Below are 22,073 nucleotides of genomic sequence, written 5' to 3'. Positions count from 1 at the left end.
TATCACTTTTTAAGGCTTAATACATTTGGGCCATGACCTATAGCAGATCTGTCTGTATGGAATGCGTTAAACATGGTCACTACAGTTCATTTATAACCAAATTTAATTCAGAGTTGTTTATTTTGACACCACACATATAAAATTATTGGGGGATCAATTTGCCCCAAATTGTGCAAATTGGCTGACCAAATCAACAAGTCAGCCCAACATTGGTTTACTGAGTCATAACCAACAGTGTATTTTCAGGGCATTGTCCCATGGGATGACAAGTGATTTTGGGCCAAATGGAATAGGGTCTGAGTTTGAAAAAGTGTAGACAATTTTGTCCAGCCTTAAAGCAGCACCCACACCAGGTTGTCTTTGCAATTACAAAACATAATTGTTTCAAATCAGCAAAAATCAGCACTGTTACAAACTTGGACACTATTAATTGACTTTAGATCAGATTTGGCACATCGATAATATCGAAATATCGATTCAGATCAATTTTCATTGCGATTAAAATCAATGATAATTGATCTTTAGTAAATGAAACCCTTCAGTGTTGGAAAGGCAAATCACAAGTGTGAAAACCGATGCCTTAATGTCAGAAGAGATACCATCTGTGACAGAAACAAGTATAATAAATACTGTATGTTAAGCAGAAGAAGTTCTATGTACTGATGTGGTTGACATAACATTATTCCTGAATACAAACTGAGAATAACTTCCTAAGCATCAATAGTCAGCAACACATGCTGAATGGCATTCCAAAAAGATACAGTCACAGCATTTTATTTATACATTGTTGTCTTATCTTTATATCTCTGTATCAGTTTTGTGACACAATATTTTAAAAACAATCAGTAAACTAATTGAATCCAGATTCTCCATTGTATGTTATTGTAACTATAGTGATGTATTGGGTACTGGACACACACTTCTTGCACAACTAGCACCAATTAGCTGACCGCAACACATCATTTAAGATTGTATACACAATAACATAACATGTCTGAATCACCAGTCTTAAAGGTCAGGCTGATTAGAAGACTGCAAGGGCATGTTGTTAATTTGGCTCCTTAAAAGGGTCTCCATATACCGAAGCTAGTCACCGTGTTATTGGAGCATCACAGTGCTGTACGGCTGTACAGTACTTGGCCCATGGGGGTAATTCTGAGTTGATAGCAGCAGGAACTTTGTTAGCAGTTGGGCAAAACCATGTGCACTGCAGGGGAGGCAGATATAACATGTGCAGAGAGAGTTAGATTTGGGTGTGGTGTGTTCAATCTGCAATCTAAATTGCATTGTAAAAATAAAACAGCCAGTATTTACCCTGCACAGAAACAAAATAACCCACCCAAATCTAACTCTCTCTGCACATGTTATATCTGCCTCCCCTGCAGTGCACATGGTTTTGCCCAACTGCTAACAAAGTTCCTGCTGCGATCAACTCAGAATTACCCCCCATGAGAGATTAAAGCCCAGTACCCACGGGCCGATGCTGGAGAGATGTGTGCTGAGCGAACCGCTCAGCACACATCTCTCCCGGCGCTCAGCACAGCGCGATCTGTGCTGAGCGTGCGGGGGGAGACGGGGGGGCCGCTCACTTCACCCAGCGGGTGAAGTGAGCGACCCGCTAGATTGGCCTGCATGCAGGCCAATCTAGCAGCAGCGATAGCGATGTGCGGGGCCGCGCATCGCTATCGCTGAGGGGGCTACACACGGAGCGATCATGCTGATATTCTAAGCAATCTAGTCAGATTGCTTAGAATATCGCTCCGTGAGTACCCCCCTGAACATCTTATCATATTGACTACTGTTTATCTTCTGTCACCTGTTTCCTGTTATTTTTTAATAAAACCTCAGATTTGGAGTCAGCATGTAGACTAACCTCTGGCTTACATCTGCTATGCACCAACCAACTTGTAAGCATCAGCCAAAACATGCCACTGCCTACCCTGAAAATAAACACACATATCTCCTAAAATAATCTGTGCTGCAGTGAACAGTCATATTACTGTACCATATTGTTTATATGCTGTTCTCTCCCAGATAAACTGATATGCAGGAGTCGAAGATTTATAGGTAAAAGAAGCTCTGATCCAAGAAAAATGTCCATTAAGACTATTAAATAACTAATGTAGCATGTTGTTTATTTATAAAACAAACTAATTTAAATTTTGATGTAGGTGAAAGGCCATCTTAAGGACTCATGAAAGACTTGTACTGTGCTACAGTCACTTTTTAAATTAATTCAGGTAATAAAACTGTGCCACATTGTTGAAGAAAAAGCTGCCAAAAGATAATAATTTAGTCTGTTATTAATCAGTTGTGGATATGATATGACATAAATTAGGAGCTTTTGTGATTTCAGGCGCATTAATGACGATGTCTGAAGTTGAAAAATATGTAACATTGTAATAGAGTTTCCAAGAGATCTAATATAATATGTCTGTGCAATTACGGTATGACTTGAGTAATATCTTTTCTTCCTAACGCCTGTGTGCAGCACAGCTAATAGGGGAATATTATAGATAAATGCAGATAGTAAAGGTATTCATAAAAATTGACAAATTATAATACATAAGAAAGTAGTTTTCTTTACTAACATGGCATAGTTTATCACCTTACTTAATTTTAAAAGTGACTTTTGCTTAGAAGAATTTCTGTCATACTATTACACTACTCAACAAATTAAAAAAAAAGTTCCCTGCATCTGGAACGTGAATATGTGTTCTTGCCTAATTTAGGGATGTTGAATTCAGACGAAAAATCTAATTTTCTCTATCACATTAAATTTTTTAGATACATGCAGATAACATAAGTAGCAATAGCTATATCTGAAAAAGTAAGATAAGTGAAAATTTCAGTTAATCTCTACAGAATTGACAAAATCTCATTGTATTCATTTATATAATACTATTAAAACTACAGAAATGCTTAAAAATGGCAGAAACTAAACCAGAGAAACTCTTAACAATCCTAATTAGCCGTAAGGTAATTGTTAATTAAACATAAAATGTAAAGTAGAGATGAGCGGACTTGGTTCTCTTAGAACTGAGGCACTGAATTTGGTTTTCCCGCCTTGCTCGGATTCCAAAACGAGGCAAAATGTTATCTTCCCGGCATCAAATGTTGCATATTTTGGATTCGATATATGTCCCACCCACTGTGATTCAGGTGCTATTTCACACAGGACCACCAGAGGAGAGGAAGCTTTCACAGATTAAAGGGAGGACACTGTTTGACAGGCATCTACATCTCCCTAGTGCTAATACTGGCCAGCTAGATGGATGTAGGCAGTTAGCAAAACATTTATTTTTTATTTTTATAGTGCAGGAACATCTATATTACTTGCATTTTGGCAAAGTGTGTCACACTGGTCCTGTAACTTAACTGAAGCATTAAACAGTGGTGCATATTGTTTTTTTTTGTCACTGCCCGCAGTGCAGCCCAATTCTCCTAACACAGGGGCAACATTAACCCTTGGTGCACACTGTTGTTTTTTTGTCACTGCATACAGTGCTACCTAGAGCTAGTAAAACAGGGCAGCATTAACACTTTACTGGTGCATACTGGTGCTGTAACTGTCCACAATGCTGCCCAGAGCTCCTAATACAGGGGCAGCATTAACCATTGGCGCACACTGGTGTTTTTTGTCACTGCCTACAGTGCAGCATTAACTTTGTATTGGTGCACACTGGTGCGTGCCACCATTACTATAATATAAGTACAGTGATTTACAGCAGTGTATAAAAAATATAAACAAACAAAATAGAAGATTAAGAAAAGGGAAAAAAACTTATGTGTGTTTAGAGCCAGGCTATGCAGGTCCAAGCCATCCAACCGCATTAATAATATTTAAGCACTGGGAGAAAAGCAGTGTGAAGTTGTCATTTGTTAAAAAACAGGAAAAAGTTTTTGTTTTCTTTTAAACTTGGGTGTTTTCAGAGCCAGGCCATGCCATTGTATTAGAAATTTTAAGTGCTGTGAGTTGCAGTGTGAAGTTGTTGTCATTTGTTAAAAAACAAAATAGACACTTTTTTTTTTTACCTGCTTTTCACTATACCGATGGAGCCACTCTAGTCATGGCTCCGTCTGTGCCTTGGTGCGCCTGCCTAGGCGCACCTAGGACTCAGGCATCTCCATCCACGCGCCCGTGATGGAGACGCACCCCATTCACTGGAATGGGAGAGCGTCTCCGACCGGGTGGGCGCACGCGCCCAGACGGAGATGCTCTCCTTTTCTATGATCGCCTAGTCACGCCGGGAGTGCACGTCTGCGGTGGAGCCGCCTCAGATGAGCGCAGCTCCATCTGTAAACTCCATTTCCCTGTTCTTCCCTCAGGTCTCTGAGCTAGTTCTTGATTAATGAAAGCATTCTTGGTTACATTCTATGGGGTCGTTTAGTTTATTACACTGCCACACTCTTGTCTGCTGTGTGGCAATGTTTCATAGATGTGCTATAAACTGTTGTGTGTTTGTACTTTGTTGCTTAATTCAGCCAGCCAGCCTTTGGCCAGTATTGGTGAAAACAATATGATGAGCTGTGATGTGGCCAAAATTGACTGGAAATTGATGGTATTGAGGTTAACAATACTTTAGGAACAAAAACAGACCCAAATCACATGATTTTAGCAGTTTTTAGCAGTTTTTGAAAAAGAATACAGATCCAAAACATGGGAGGGTGGTTTTCTGAAATTAGAACCAAAATCAAAATACAAAATTAATTCAGATCCAAACCCAAAACCAACACACGGGGATCTAATTTCTAACGTTCAGTAAAGTCACTTTGCTATAGGGGAATAGAATGTTGATGCAGCAGTAGTCCCCCATCGTTGCAGGGTCCCAGCGTCACTGGTTTATTTTGTAATGGGTGCAGTATGTGCGGTGCACATGGGCCCCAGCATCCATTTTTTACAATACCTTCCCCCGAAGACTCACCTCGGCAGCAGCAGCGCTGCAGAAATCACTGGGAAAATGGAGAGGCGGCCATTTTCCCGTCATTTCACACATGCACAGTAAGAAAATCACTGGGAAAATGGCCACCAATCCATTTTCCTGGAGACCTGTGCATGTGCACTAGACTCTTGGACAGCACTAGAGTCCCCTAATGACCCTAGTGCCCAGAGTCTAGAGTGCAGCCGGCTAGAGAGAAGGAGGCCAATACAGTCTACACACGGGCCTCTTCCTCTCTAAAAGCGCCCCCGCCCAGCGTCCTTGGTAGCGATTCTCCATTGTCAGAATGTCTCGGTGATAATGTTCCCCCTGTTCATCACTTACACTACCCAGGTTGTCAGGAAAAATGTCTAGGTGGCAATATAAAAACTAAAGTGAATTTTACGTGACATTCTACAACCTATACTTCTTTCTCGATGGACACATCGTTGGCCTCTTTTCTGTTCCCTAAGAATCCATGCACTAGCAGTCTTGAAGGAGGACCAATTTTGGTCAATGAAGCAGAGTCTCTGAAAAACTCCAGTATAATGATGTAAGTGTATGGTAAATAAACCTACTTTAAGGGCTCTGGATTTAATCACAGCCACACATATAGAAATCCTCAGTCAATCAGTGTCTGTTACATCCCATCACAACGGGTAGTCCCATAAGTCTCTCTGGATCACCTCAATATACAGCATGTCACCTGAGATTGGTCTGCAGTTCAGTGAGCTGTGCTCCTCAGCACTGATCCTGGCTATCTTCATTTCCAGCAAATTATTATCTGGCAGCTAGCAGCAGCTCCAGGGATCACACAGCAGGGAGGCTGTCAGCTGATTACAGAGGTTTCCACAGACTTAGGTGTCACAAGCAGATACAGTGCAGCAGTGAAGAAATATCTGGAGTCAAATCACCATAGCAAAGAGGTAACAAATGTAGGGAGCAGTAATGCATTTTGGCCACTTCTGTGGCCTTTTTCAAGCTGGATTCGTAATTGAATGATGCAGATTTTGCCACACAGCTTTACATAGTATAAGGACATAGGGCAGAGGTTCTCAAACGCGGTCCTCAATGCACCCAACGGTCCAGGTTTTAGATATATTCATGGGTCAGCACAGAGGGTTAAATCAAATTGACTGAGGTGCTAATTAAGTCACCTGTGGCCAAGCCTGGATATACTTAACACCTGGACCATTGTACCTTGATGGCCGCATTTGAGAACCTTGGCATAGGGTATCAGATGGCAATATATTCCCAGTGCATTCCCATAAATACTGGTCCAGTATACAAATTCAGTGGCATAACTCCTCCGGGCACCAGGTAGGAGGCAGGGGTGGAGGTGGTTCAACAAGGTAGGTGAGACAATAGTCAGTGGAATCCTTGTGGTCCTGTGCCCCACACTGCATGTAGCGTTAAAGAAGTATCACGTGGCATTTACACAGTTCTGCCTCACCACCTCAAGCTGGGGATAAAGTCTGGCCCATTGGGGGGGGGGGGGGTTAGTTGCTGGGGTTCGGAATTCTGCCACTTCTCAATGTGGACCACATTTGCCTTATTTCTAAGCTGGAACTAGAGAAGTAAGTGATGGGGTTGTGGTATAATACAGTAGACAGTGTCTAGTTAGACAGTCAGTAGATAGACACCACATGTTAGACAGTTAAAAGGTCGACAGGGTTAAAAGGTCGACAGGGTCAAAAAGTAGACATAAAAAAGTAGACAGTACAAAAGGTCGACATGAAAATGGTAGACATAAAAAGGTAGACACCATTTTTTTTTCTTTAGGGTGTTTTTGTTGATAGTTTTGTCATGCAGGACCGCCAACTGTAGAAAGGCATCCCCGCGCGGGTCGCTTCATTTGCCACACTTTGGGCTCGGCGGATCGCCACAAGATTTATAACCAACTCTATGCCGTCATGGATTGTTATGCACACCAGTGCCTGCAGGAAAGTACTGGTGTCAGGACTGTTATGCACTCCAGTGCCTGCAGGAATGTACTGGTGTTTGAACTGTTATGCAAAACACATGGACTCACAGACAGACTAGGGAATATGACATAACGTACACAGAAGGTGGAAGGGTAACAAAATACACACAACGTGAACAGAGAAGCCCAGAGGCTAAGGAACAGGGTATCTCCCTTGTATTAGAACTGCTCAGATGTGAAAAGCAAGATGTTGTGTTTTTAATACATAGAAAACCCGAAATGCTGTTGCTAAGGGCAACAGCAAAACCCTAAAGGGTTACCAACGGGTGTGGCAGTAAACTCCTTGGTCAGAGATGGAATGATAGACACAAGGAGATTCTCCACAATCCTAATTCTCACTTGCAGTGCACAGGTTCGGTTTACTGCCACTAAACTGACCCCCGACACCTAGCACAGTGAGACAGGATTAGACAGGCAAGTCTTAGAATACAGCCGCAAACTTGCTAAGTTCACAGAGTAGTAACAGAACCCCAGCAAGCTGAACGACTGACTCCAGTCTTACTGCTAGGTCTGGATTGGCAGAGTGTAATACCAAATCCCCAGGCCTATTTGCAGTAAGCAACAAACAAATACAAAGCTACACAGTACTGGCTAACTTTCAGAAACTGACTAACCAACAAAGATTCAGCAGCATCTGCTTACCCTGAAAAGAGGCCTTATAAAGCAGGTGCTGTCCACGCCCCACTCAGACCTCACAGACTGTGAGCACAAAAACCAGCACCGGATCCCCTGCCATGCACAGAGCCTATAACCACTGCACAGCAAAAGACCCGAACCGGAGTATCAGCTGCGCTCAGGTTACTCCGCTAGCACTTGTCTCCCGGTTGCCATGACGACGTGGCAGCACAGGGCAGGAGACCCTAACAGTACCCCCCCTCTGACGAGGGGTCAATGAACCCCTACCACCGGGTTTAGAGGGGAACTGCGAGAAGAAAGAGCGTATCAGTCTGGGGGCATGAAGATCACAACTGCGCACCCACGACCGCTTCTCCGGGCCATACCCCTTCCAGTGCACCAAAAATGACAGCCGACCCCGAACCACCTTGGAGTCAAGAATCCTTTCAACAACAAACTCCCTCTGGCCACGTATCAGAAGAGGGGAAGGTCTTCCACTGGAAGAAGGATTACTAATCGCCCGTTTTAAAAGGGAACAATGAAATGTTTTATTGATACCCAAAGAACGGGGCAGATCTAACTGAAATGCCACCGGATTGATAACCCTGGTGATCTTATAAGGGCCGATGAACCGGGGGCCTAACTTATGAGATGGCTGTCTCAACTTCAAATTCTTGGTAGACAACCAGACGAAGTCTCCTAATTTGAAGCTGCAGGGTCTTTTCCGCTTATCAAAAACCCTTTTGGTCACTAATGACACAGACACAAGGGCTTTCTTCACTTTCCGCCAAATACCTCTAAGGACCGAAACCACAGAGGAACCACCAGGCGTGGAGTCCAGGGGGTCAAAAGAATTGGCCTTAGGATGATGCCCATACACACAAAGGAAGGGAGAGATCCCTGTAGCAGAGTGAGCCGCGTTGTTATAGGCAAACTCCGCCATGGACAGATGAGCAACCCAGTCAGTCTGACACTTGGAGACATAACACCTGAGGAACTGCTCCAAGGACTGGTTCACCCTTTCAGTCTGCCCATTAGACTGCGGATGGTAGCCCGACGACAAGCTGACAGAAATCTGGAGATCGGAACAAAATGCCCTCCAGAATTTGGCCACAAACTGGGATCCGCGGTCAGAGACCACATCAAGTGGCAACCCGTGGAGACGCACAACATGCAGCATAAATAATTCAGACAGGCGTCTGGCCGATGGCAGCCCAACCAGTGGAACGAAGTGCGCCATCTTCGAAAACCTGTCAACGACAACCCAGATGGCTGTCATCCCCGAGGATTTGGGCAAGTCCACCACAAAATCCATTGAAATGTGGGTCCATGGCTTAGATGGGATAGAGAGTGGATGTAGTGGGCCAACAGGAACCCCTCTAGGAGTCTTATTTCGGGCACAGATGTCACATGCCCGAACCCACTGATCCACATCCTTAGCCACCGAGGGCCACCACACCGCCCTAGATAGCAACTCCCGAGTTCTGGCAATACCCGGGTGACCTGCAGACTTCTTGGCATGGAATTCCAGGAACACTCGCTGTCTTAACCTAGGAGGCACAAACAAAAGACCTACCGGAAGGTCTGGAGGAGCCTGCTCCTGTGCTCTAAGGACTAATGATAAGAGGTCCTGGGTAATGCCCACTTTAATACATGATGGGGAAACAATGGGCAACGGCTCCTCGGTGGTCTCCTGGATTGGAGCAAAACTCCGCGAGAGCGCATCAGCCTTGATGTTTTTTGACCCAGGGCGATATGTTATCAAAAAATTAAAGCGAGCAAAAAACAAAGCCCATCGTGCCTGCCTGGCATTGAGACGCTTCGCTGACTCTAAATATGCCAGATTCTTATGGTCAGTGAGAATTGAGACCACAAACTTAGCCCCCTCAAGCCAGTGTCTCCACTCCTCGAGTGCATCCTTAATAGCCAACAATTCCCGGTTACCCACGTCATAATTCATCTCGGCAGGCGAAAATTTACGGGAAAAGTAAGCACAGGGATGAAGGCGATTATCTGACACTCCCATCTGAGAAAGCACTGCCCCAATACCCATCTCAGAGGCATCCACCTCCACCACAAAAGGACGCTCTGGATCTGGGTGTCGCAGCACCTTGGCCGAAACAAATGCCCTTTTGAGACGGGCAAAAGCCGCTTTAGCCTCACAAGACCAGTGAGCAACATCCGCCCCTTTCTTAGTGAGTGCCACCAAGGGCGCCACTATAGACGAAAATCCAGCGATAAATCGTCTATAAAAATTCGCAAAGCCCAGGAAACGCTGAAGCGCCTTCAAACTAGTGGGCTGCACCCAATCCAGGACTGCCTGTACCTTGGAACCCTCCATTTGGAAACCTTCTGGGGAGATAATATATCCTAGAAATGCGATTTGCTGAACTTCAAATTCGCACTTCTCCAGCTTCGCCCCAAGCCGGTGGTCTCTGAGTTTCTGGAGGACTAAGCGTACATGCTTCCGATGTTCCTCCAGGGAATGGGAGAAGATTAGGATGTCATCTAAGTATACAACTAAGAATCTATCCAAATATTCCCTGAGCACATCATTCATGAAATCCTGGAAGACTGCCGGGGCATTACAGAGCCCAAAAGGCATCACCAAATATTCATAATGCCCCGAGTGGGTATTAAAGGCAGTCTTCCATTCATCCCCCTCTCTTATTCGGATTAGATTGTACGCACCGCGTAGGTCAATCTTAGAAAAAATGGTGGCAGTACGAAGCTGGTCAAACAAGACCGAAATGAGAGGCAGTGGGTATGAGTTTTTAATCGTGATACGGTTCGATTCCCTGAAGTCGATGCAGGGTCGCAACGAACCGTCCTTTTTACCCACGAAGAAGAACCCCGACCCAACTGGAGACTGTGAAGGTCTGATAAATCCCTTAGCCAAGTTCTCCTGAATGTACTCTGCCATAGCCTGAGTCTCAGGACGTGACAGGGAGTACAACCTGCTCTTGGGAAGCTTAGCATTTGGCAACAAATCAATGGCACAGTCATAGGAGCGATGGGGAGGTAGTACCTCTGCAACTTTTTTGGAGAACACGTCCGCAAAATCTGCATAACACCCTGGCAATCCTGGCAAACTTAGCTGCGAGAACCTGACTGGAAGGCTCAAGCAACTCCTGAAACAATCAGTACTCCAACTAAGAATCTCCCCAGAGACCCAGTCAAATTGAGGATTGTGGGCCCTTAACCAGGGTAACCCCAACACCAATGGGGCAAAAGTACAGACAGTCACATAAAAGGACAATTTTTCAGAGTGTGTGGCTCCAATAAACAAAGAAATCTGGCTAGTGCAAGAGGTAATTTTACCTTGGGATAATGGTTCCCCGTTTAACCCACAAATCTCAATTTCCGATGCCAAGGGTACTAAGGGAACAGAGTGTTTCAGGGCGAATTGGCGGTCCATAAAAACCCCGTCGGCCCCACTGTCCACAAAGGCCTCAGTCTTGACAGTTTGACCGAGGATCTTCAAGGTCACCGGAATGATAAAAGTCTTCTTGGGAAATTCTGACTTCTGGCCTGACAGGATATTTCCCATCACCCTCAGGCCCTGAAGTGTTCCGGCTTTTCTGGGCATGATACTACCACATGACCTTTATTCCCACAGTACAAACACAACCCCTGCTGTCTCCTCCGCATCTTCTCACGCGAGGAGAGGCGGGTAGCCCCAATCTGCATAGACTCCTCGGAAAATTCCTCAGAGTCTGAGGTTCCCTTGGGAAGGAAGGAAATCTCAGTCTCCCTTTCAAGCCTACGCTCTCTCAGCCGTCTATCCACCCGGATGGATAACTGCATGAGCTGATCCAAGCTATCAGGCAAGGGATGTTGTACCAGTTGGTCCTTTATCTGGTTAGAAAGACCTCTTCGGTACTGGTGTCTCAGGGCTGGGTCATTCCACTGGGTATCATGGGCCAACCTCCGAAACTCCGTACAGTAAACCTCAACTGGCCTTCGCCCTTGCTTAAGGATCGAAATCTGAGCCTCGGCTGAGGCCGTCTTGTCAGGGTCATCATACAACATGCCCAGTGCCGTAAAAAAAGCATCAACACTTTTAAGCGACGGACAGTCAGGCTGCAACCCATATGCCCAGACCTGTGGGTCTCCTTGTAGCAAGGAAATCACTATGCCCACCCGCTGAATCTCCGACCCAGAAGACTGAGGCCTAAGCCGGAAGTATAGCTTGCAGCTCTCCTTGAAACAAAAGAACTGCGAGCGATCTCCAGAAAAACGATCCGGGAGATTTACTTTCGGCTCCTTAACCCCTGCAGGTGCTGCTGCTGCGGGAGCTCCGCCAGCAGCCTGGGAGGTGTGCATTTTAATGGACAAATCATTACATTTTTGAGTCAGGACCTGCACCTGATCAACCACCTGTTGCAACGTATTTTGAGGGGTATGCTCCATATTCCCACAAAATTTCAACAGGAGTATTGGGCTGCTGAATATGTTATGCACACCAGTGCCTGCAGGAAAGTACTGGTGTCAGGACTGTTATGCACTCCAGTGCCTGCAGGAATGTACTGGTGTTTGAACTGTTATGCAAAACACATGGACTCACAGACAGACTAGGGAATATGACATAACGTACACAGAAGGTGGAAGGGTAACAAAATACACACAACGTGAACAGAGAAGCCCAGAGGCTAAGGAACAGGGTATCTCCCTTGTATTAGAACTGCTCAGATGTGAAAAGCAAGATGTTGTGTTTTTAATACATAGAAAACCCGAAATGCTGTTGCTAAGGGCAACAGCAAAACCCTAAAGGGTTACCAACGGGTGTGGCAGTAAACTCCTTGGTCAGAGATGGAATGATAGACACAAGGAGATTCTCCACAATCCTAATTCTCACTTGCAGTGCACAGGTTCGGTTTACTGCCACTAAACTGACCCCCGACACCTAGCACAGTGAGACAGGATTAGACAGGCAAGTCTTAGAATACAGCCGCAAACTTGCTAAGTTCACAGAGTAGTAACAGAACCCCAGCAAGCTGAACGACTGACTCCAGTCTTACTGCTAGGTCTGGATTGGCAGAGTGTAATACCAAATCCCCAGGCCTATTTGCAGTAAGCAACAAACAAATACAAAGCTACACAGTACTGGCTAACTTTCAGAAACTGACTAACCAACAAAGATTCAGCAGCATCTGCTTACCCTGAAAAGAGGCCTTATAAAGCAGGTGCTGTCCACGCCCCACTCAGACCTCACAGACTGTGAGCACAAAAACCAGCACCGGATCCCCTGCCATGCACAGAGCCTATAACCACTGCACAGCAAAAGACCCGAACCGGAGTATCAGCTGCGCTCAGGTTACTCCGCTAGCACTTGTCTCCCGGTTGCCATGACGACGTGGCAGCACAGGGCAGGAGACCCTAACATGGATAGAGAAGGTATGCAAAAGTCCAAAAACATGAAAAATAAAAATAAAACCGTGTGTCTACCTTTTTTTATGTCGACCATTTTCATGTCGACCTTTTGACCCTGTCAACCTTTTGACATTGTCGTCCTTTTGTTCTGTCTACCTTTTCATGTTGACCTTTTGACCCTGTCTGTCTAACATATGGTGTCTATCTATTGACTGTCTAACTAGACACTGTCTGTCTATCATCCAGATACCATGTGGTGGTGCCATTCACATCATTATAATTTAGCAAATTGTATCAACGTGCAGCGCAGGTGGCAGGGCTAAAATGATGTGATTTGCCGCAATTTATATACTCAAGGCCCTAGACTGCCCTGGAGTAGAGAGAGCGCCATCCTGGAAATACGTGTTCTCTCCTGATAATCTGGAAGGGCGCCCCAAAATGTGAAAGACTGCGGGGCATCCCAGGAGAACAAGCACGTCTGATGCGGACCTGTCATCTATACACAGGTTTCTCACTGACCACTGTATGACCTTCAGCTCACTGAGTGTCACAGTCAAGTTTCTCTACCCTGTACACAGCAGATGTTAATGCGATGCAATTCAAATGAAGGCACTAACATCAATGTCTACCTGCTCGGTCTATGTAAATTGGTATAATTAGAAACAGATATGCTGTATCTAAAACTGTTATTCTGCTGGAGCTGATCTTGCGGATAATGCTGCTTCGGTTTTATCCTCGTTGCTGTCCTTATTAGATAAGACAAGTGTAAGATTCCACTGAAGCCTTGCCAACATCAGTAAATGTGTCACTGCTATGCTGCAACAAAGAGAAATCCTGAGGCCAGGCTTCCTGTGCCAAAGTCTCTATCTATACTTATCCACCCAATGATGAAGCAAGTCAGGGCGGTGCAGAGTGGAAAACACACATTATTAATTATACACGGCATATAACTATACAGGAGTCGCTCGATGCTGTTTACACAAAGGACAGCTCCCATCATGAGCAAACAACGAAGGTCATTTATACAGCACAGCTCCCAGAATCCTGTTGTTGGTGGGAGCCCTATGCTGTCAAAGCCAATGTGCGTAGATCTGCAGAGCAAGGGGGCGGTATGTAAGAGAGGCAGTGGCTGAGGGGAGGGCATTCCTTGCAAGATATATTTGCCCACACGCAGAAGACCCCATACTCCCAGGAGATTTACCTAGGCTCCCACATCCTGTCACGTCTCAGGTAAAGTGGGAGGGAGGGGGCGTGGTGACGGAATTCAATACGAATGGCGTCAAATATTATATCTGTGACTAGTGACTTTGGGGGTCATTCTGAGTTGATCGCTCGCTAGCAGTTTTTAGCAGCCGTGCAAACGCATTGTCGCCGCCCACTGGGGAGTGTATTTTTGCTTTGCAGAAGTGCGAACGCTTGTGCAGAAGTGCGCCTGCAAAATCTTTTTGTGCAAAACAAGACCAGCCCTGTAGTTACTCTTCGTGTGCGTTGATTCTAGCGATGGCTTTTGACGTCACACACCCACCCAGCCACGCCCGACACGCCTGCATTTTTCTAAGCACTCCTTGAAAACAGTCGGTTGACACCCAGAAACGCTCACTTCATGTCAATCTTCCTGCGTTCGGCCATGCGACTGAAAGCTTCGCTAGAACCTGTGCAAAACGACGATGCTCTTTGTACCCGTACGTCGCGTGTGTGCATTGCGGTGCATATGCATGCGCAAATTAGCCGTTTTTTTCACTGATCGCTGCGCTGCGAACAACGGCAGCTAGTCATCAACTAGGAATGACCCCCTTTGTACCCTGTGCCGGCCAACCCCTGAGAACATGTGATGTCACAACATCACACTGATGGGGCAGGGCCACTGGCACCATGAAGAAGAGCACTGTCTGGATTAAGGATGCTTCGTGCAGATCTACTGGTTGCAGGGTGCCAAATGAGGCAGTGGTGTAGCAATAACAGTGCCACCCGCAAAGCCCTGTGCCCTGGTAGGCTGGCCCCATTCGCACACCCCTAGTTATGGCCCTGCTTATCACATTTTGGGCTGGATGTACTAAAGGGAAAATGCGGTAAAACCCCCATTGTTGGGGGTTTTAACGCATTTTCAAATGTACTACGACACGGCTGCCGGGTTTTCCCCACCAAAGGTATCGCCATCTTTCGATGGCAATACCCTGTAGAAACCTATGAACTTCTTACCGCCAGCCGCCGCACTCCGCCGCCTCCACCGCCCTGCACCGCTCACGCCAACCCCCCTATCCCTGGAATACCTGTGTGCAGGCAGCCCTGGCCGCGGAACCCAAACTCCTCCTCTCCCTAGCAACACAGCCGGAGGTCCTTCCGGCTGCAGGGAGCCTCTGTAACCGCATTGTGATGTTAATCGCATATGTTAGTACATATGCAATTAGCATCGCTGCGGTCTTGCACGTTTCTGCACTGCACATTCTCTGTAACTGAATGTATGCAAGAACGGGCTGAGGAGAAGAAACTGGCCTCTAATGGGAGCGTTCTCTCATAGGCATGGTGAGGGCATGTGGAAGGAACTGCAGGCTAAACAAGGTAAGATGAGTGTACAAATGTTCCTGTTTCCAGGCTTATAATCTGCGTAAAGTATAGGCTGTTGTAAGGGCGCACTGATGATGGCGACAAACCAAGGGCGAGATTTATCAAACCTTCTAAAAAAGAGAAGTGGGGGTGTTGCCCATAACAACCAATCAGATTCTAGCTTTCATTTTAAAAAATATACAAGATAACTGCTATCTAGAATCTGATTGGTTGCAAGGGGCAACACCTCCACGTCTCCTTTTTAGGTTTGATAAATCTTCCCCCGAGTGTATGGACTCGGAGCAGATGCACCACAAAGATACAGTGGGGGTAATTCCAAGTTGATCGCAGCAGGAAATTTTTTAGCAGTTTGGGCAAAACCATGTGCACTGCAGGTGTGGCAGATATAACATTTGCAGAGAGAGTAAAGGGGGGTACTCACGGGAGAGATGTGTGCTGAGCGATCTTAACACAGACCGCTCAGCACACATCTCTCACCCCGCTCAGCACAGCGCGATGTGCTGAGCGAGGGGGAAAGCCGACGGGGGGCCGCTCACTTCACACAACGGTGAAGTGAGCGACCCGCTAGATTGAGCCTGCATGCAGCTCAATCTAGCATCGGCGATAGCGATGCGCGGGGCCGCGCATTGCTATCGCAGGAGGGCATACACACGGCAGATCCGTGCTTAAAATCTAAGCAATCTAGCAACATTGCTTAGATTTTAAGCACGGATCTCTCCGTGTGTACCCCCCTTTAGATTTGGGTGGGTTATTTAATTTCTGTGCAGGGTAAATACTGGCTGCTTTATTTTTACACTGCAAATTAGATTGCAGATTGAACACACCACACCCAAATCTAACTCTCTCTGCACATGTTATATCTGCCTCCCCTGCAGTGCACATGGTTTTGCCCAATTGCTAACAGAATTCCTGCTGCGATCAACTTGGAATCACCCCCCGTATGTACAACTTTGCAAACAGGTGAACGTTAGCAATGAGGACCTGGGGGGTCATTCCGAGTTGTTCGCTCTGTATTTTTTTCTCGCAACGGAGCGATTAGTCGCTAATGCGCATGCGCAATGCCCGCAGTGCGACTGCGCCAAGTAAATTTGCTATGCAGTTAGGTATTTTACTCACGGCATTACGAGGTTTTTTCTTCGTTCTGGTGATCGTAATGTGATTGACAGGAAGTGGGTGTTTCTGGGCGGAAACTGGCCGTTTTATGGGAGTGTGCGAAAAAACGCTACCGTTTCTGGGAAAAACGCGGGAGTGGCTGGAGAAACGAAGGAGTGTCTGGGCGAACGCTGGGTGTGTTTGTGACGTCAAACCAGGAACGACAAGCACTGAACTGATCGCAGATGTCGAGTAAGTGTGGAGCTACTCAGAAACTGCTAAGAAGTGTCTATTCGCTATTCTGCTAATCTTTCGTTCGCAATTTTGATAAGCTAAGATTCACTCCCAGTAGGCGGCGGCTTAGCGTGTGAAAAGCTGCTAAAAGCAGCTTGCGAGCGAACAACTCGGAATGACCCTCCTGATTCCCATTTGTACTTTATTGCAGCGCTGTAGGGAAGCGGCTGCACAATACCGTGCAAAAAATGCAAATGCCGCTGGAGACGTCCGGTGTGAGCAGACACCTCCTGCATGCATGTGGTCCTCGGATGTGTCCAAGGATGCAGCATCGCATTACTCTGCAGGACCATTGGCCCACCAAGTAACCCTCAGTCTACGCAGGCTGGTTACCGCAGCTCCGACAATGTTTTAGGTCAACCACTATAGGTCGACAGTCGCTAGGTCCACAGGGTTTGAAGGTCGACAGGGTTTGAAGGTCGACAGGGTTTCTAGGTCGACAGGTCAAAAGGTCGATGTGAGTTTTTCATGTTTTTTTTGGTGTCGTTTTCTCCGTACAGTGACCGGGAAGCCCAATTAGTGCACCTTGTCCCCTTGCATGGCTCGCTTCACTCGCCATGCTTTGGGCAAGGTGCCTCGCTCCGCTACCGGTGCACTCGGTTACCATTCCCAATCGTAGTCTGCGTGGATCGTTAAGTATGAAAAAGTTCAAAACAAGAAAAAAAAAAATTTAAAACGCAATTCGACCTTTTGACCTGTGGACCTAGAACATGTCAACCTAGAAACCCTGTCAACCTTGAAAACATGTCGACCTAGTGACTGTCGACCTATAGTGGTCGACCTAAACATTGTCGAACTAGGCACTGTCGATCTTCAGACCGGATACCCCAGATTTATCAAGCCTTGGAAAGTGTAAAATTGCACGGTGATAAATTACCAACCAATCAGCTCCTAACTGTCATTTTCCAAACACAGCCTGTAACATGACACATAGGAGCTGGTTGGTTGGTACTTTATCACTGTGCAATTTATCACTCTCCAAGGCTTGAGAAATCTGGACCTTAGTGCCCGATTCAGACCAGACTGCTGCTGTGCATTTTCGCACAGCGGGCGATTATCGAACTATTGCGCATGCGTATGCTGACAGCAGCAATTAACCTGGGCGAAAATTTCATTTGCATGGCGTTTGCAAGGTGAATGACAGGAAGCGGACGTTTGTGGGTGTTAACTGGCCGTTTACTGGATGTGTCTGGAAAACGTTCCCAAGCGTTTTCAGGGTGGATGTGTGACGTCAGCTCTGGCCCCGATCAGCCTGATTTCTTCGCACTGGAGGAGTGAGTATTGAGCTATGCACAGACTGCACACACTGCACAGCATGGGAAAAACATTTGATGGTGAGCGTGATGCAAACGGTTTTGCAGCTGTCCGCTGACTGAGGGGAGTTTTCACAGAGAACAGTGATCGCAGGACAGTGTAATTTGCAGCACAGTGATCAGGTCTGAAATAGGCCCTTAGTTCTGTGAATGCAATGTAGATGCAATTACAGCCAACTTATATTGGGCTCAGCATTAGGTCTAATATGTCACATCGTGACCACCATAGTGATGCAGAGATATTTTTATCCTTGATAACTAATGATGTCAGAGGGTGACAAATATAATAATACCCTACACGTGTATGTGTCTATACAGATGTGCCGGTCCTGAATGACGTTCCTATATTACAGGTTTCAATAGTGAATGTGTAGCACCCAATAAAATAAATCTTGATTAAAAGTTCCCATAATATGCTTTGGGGACTGACCATATTAATGTCATTGAAACACTGTAGCTAGAAAACGGTCCTGCAGAGAATTCCACTTTGCATTTTCTGGTCATAGCGGAGCTGTTTTGATAAATTCTAATTGAGCTTCCTTTCAAGGTTGAGAAAGCGAAAGATACAAAAGTAATATTTACTGCAAAATAGATGACTGGAACAAACCACCTTAACACAGTGAGGAGGAAGCATCAGTAAATCCCGTTTATGATGGAAAAATAACCTACTGGAAACTATCATTTGTCATAATCTCTGAGACCTGACACTTACAAGCAGATTTACTGAAGTAAGTTTGCGGGAACCATGTATTGTGCATGATTACACATAAAGACTATCATCTCACCGGCAAGATGTGGTTCCTGGCCCTACCGGCTTTGTAGCTACCCTAGTAATCTTCTGAAAACAGCAAGATTTGTATTTGGCGGCCGGATTATTTACAGGTTCCAGCCGTGACCGCCATGAGTCTATCGGAACAATTTGTACCACGAGACAACAACCATCTCATCCCGTAAACAGTTCCCAATGATTTTGGATACAATAACCAGACATGTTCATTTTAGTTTTAACTTAATAAACTGTATACACACAGGTCCTTATTTTTTAAATGTAAAGGTGTTATGACATCTTTTTTGTTTGTGTTCCCCATATATAGTAACATAGTAACATAGTATCTAAGGTTGAAAATAGACAATTGTCCATTGAGTTCAACCTATTTGTGGTCTCCTATGCAGGATTATTTGGTCTAAAATTTTGACTGATGCTGATGTCAGCCATTGCGTTTTATCCCTCTTTTTATAGTAACTATAGTGCGTGACTATGCACCATAACCCTGGATATCCTTATCCATTAGGAATTTATCTAACCCATTCTTAAAGGTGTTGACTGGGTCCAACATTACAACTCCCTCAGGCAGGGAATTCCAAACACGTATTGTCCTTACCGTGAAAAAGCCTTTACGCTGTATTGTGTGGAATCTCCTCTCCTCTAAGCTGAGCGAGTATCGACGAGTCCTCTGTGTTGATCTAACCAAAAACAGGTCCCACGCAAGCTCTGTGTATTATCCCCTTATATATTTGTAGTTGTTGATTATGTCCCCTCTTAGTCTCCTCTTTTCCAGTGTAAACATGCCTAGTCTTGCAAGCCTTTCCTCGTATTCCAGCGTCTCCATGCCCTTAATTAGTTTGGTCGCCCGCCTCTGAACCTTTTCTAGCTCTAGGATATCCTTTTTGTAGTATGGTTCCCAGAATTGTACACAGTATTCAAGGTGTGGCCTCACTAGTGATTTATATAACGGGAGTATAACACCCTCGTCCCTTGCATCAATTCCCCATTTTGTACATGCTAATATCTTATATATAGTTTGAAATAAATACATATATAACTTGCCCATGGATACTTAAAAATGTAACTACCTAAATGGATTTTATAGTCATGAATAAAAAATTTTTTCATGTAACCTTTCTTTGGTAACATTTAACCATAAATGAAAAGTTTGCACTGTTCATAAGAAATGACATATCACTTCAATAACAATGGTGTATGTACATTTTGCAAACACGGACTGGAATAGAAGCACAATTGAAAAACACAGACCGGTCTCAAAACCAACCAGTTTGGTGATTCTCGGCTGAAACATGCCTGTAAAATACAATTGCATACACCATCGGAAAACACGATCCCCCAAAACACGGCAGGATAGAAAATTTCTGTATTTCATTTAGAAAAATGCTTCCATGTTCAATTAATCCCACCTGTATTTAATCTCGGACACACATGGGTGAGATGAAATTCTCAGTAAATTTACCCCTTATTTTGGGGCAAGTTTGGATAATTCCTGGGTGTGTTTGAAAATGCAAAACTTGGACAATTTCTGTGTTCTGTTGTTATCTGTGAAAAGTACTTCAGAGTTTAGCTGATGGTATTTGATCATATTTGTGATTACACCCGTGTTTTGAACTTCTATTTGAGCCAACACTCCTGTGTTTTGTCTTTGGTACATTTCTCTGATTGAAAAATTTACCAAACACTCCCGTCTTTGCAAATCAGTACAAACACGGAGCTTAGTACATTTACCCCATAGTTATAGAAAAATAAGACCAGGCTCAAAGGAGAGTGGAAAGAGACTGAGCTTAGAGGCCTTGGAAAAGGATGGGGGGGGGGGGGGGGCTGTACTCAGGGAGACAAGGGTAAAAGACTAGACCCACTGGGACAGGAGAGCGACCAGTCTTTGAGGGACAGGAGCAACATACTAGACATGAGAATGATTGGAGAGACAAGGGAAAGAGGATGTCTCAGAGTGAGAGGAAAAAGAATCAGGGTCCAGAAAGACAGAGAAAGATACTGTATTCAGAGGGATGAAAAAGATACTAACTTCAAGGGACAAGGAGATGACTGTATCCAGGAGCGTTTTAAGCGAGGAGGGGGCTTGTGTGCAGACTCCCACTGGGCCCCCCATCTCTAGACAGCAGCATATTGTAACTGTGGTCTGTGTGAAGCTGAGCTCTAGTAGACTCTAGCTCTTTGCTAGAGTCTGCTGTGCTGGTCTCCAGGAAAATGGCGTAGTGGCCTTTTTCCTACTGCACATGCGCAAAATGCTGGGAAAATATTGCGGCAGACAATTTCCCAGTGATTTTACAGCGGTTGCCCTGCCGAGGCCGGACTCCTGAAAGGCGAGCACACACTGTACTTATTATAGACCAGTGACTGTATCCATGGCTGCCACCATCAGTAAAAGAGTTAGTAAGAAATAAGATATATTTCCATCCATAACAACGCAAAAACAAAATGTTTTAATATGTCTAATATAACCATTTACTATAACATCACAGCACCACAAGTTAGTGTTGTGAACCACTGCCATTTGTTGCAAACTATGGTCACATGCTGTGGGTATATATATATATATATATATATATATATATATATATATTTATACTGTATGTATATATATATATATATATATATATATATACTGTATATATATATATATATATATATATATATAAACACAGAATGGATGGCACACACGTGAGTATAATTAAAAGCTTTTACTAGCACAAAGTATTAAGCTCACATACATCAAAGTTTAAAATCACCGGCTTCGATCACAACCTCCCACATTAGCGCTTGCGGATGCGCTCAGCAGTAAGAATGGGATGTGAGAACGCCGGGTGTAAACGCACGAATGTGCCGCACTGGAACCACAGGAAGAAAGTCCCTCGTCCACTGCTCGATTCCACTGATCCCTGGTACTGGGGGGGATGGAGAGAACTAGTGTGATCCCTCTGTTTAACGGTATGGTGGGGGACACTATGCTATAGGTCTCCCTGCTACAGCATTATTCCCCGTGACTGCTTCAGCCTGTGCTGGTTATTGGAAATAGTGGTATCCCCACGTTGTTTTTCCTTCTATTTTCCAGCCCAATACCAGCCCAAGATGAGAAGTCCAGGGTTGGTCATTAATTTTTTTTTTCGGGG

At 45.1% G+C, this 22,073-nt stretch overlaps 1 protein-coding gene across 2 annotated transcripts in view; it reads right to left on the bottom strand.

The window, feature by feature from the left end:
* The window catches only part of KCNK12 (potassium two pore domain channel subfamily K member 12), a 307,031-nt gene that overhangs the window by 231,597 nt on the left and 53,361 nt on the right, over nt 1–22,073 (bottom strand). The window lies entirely within an intron of this gene.

This window comes from Pseudophryne corroboree, chromosome 4 (genome assembly GCF_028390025.1).
Source record: "Pseudophryne corroboree isolate aPseCor3 chromosome 4, aPseCor3.hap2, whole genome shotgun sequence".
NCBI classification, from domain to species: Eukaryota; Metazoa; Chordata; class Amphibia; order Anura; family Myobatrachidae; genus Pseudophryne; species Pseudophryne corroboree.
The sequence above is the reverse complement of the archived record's forward strand: the minus strand, read 5'-3'. Positions and strand labels throughout refer to the sequence as shown.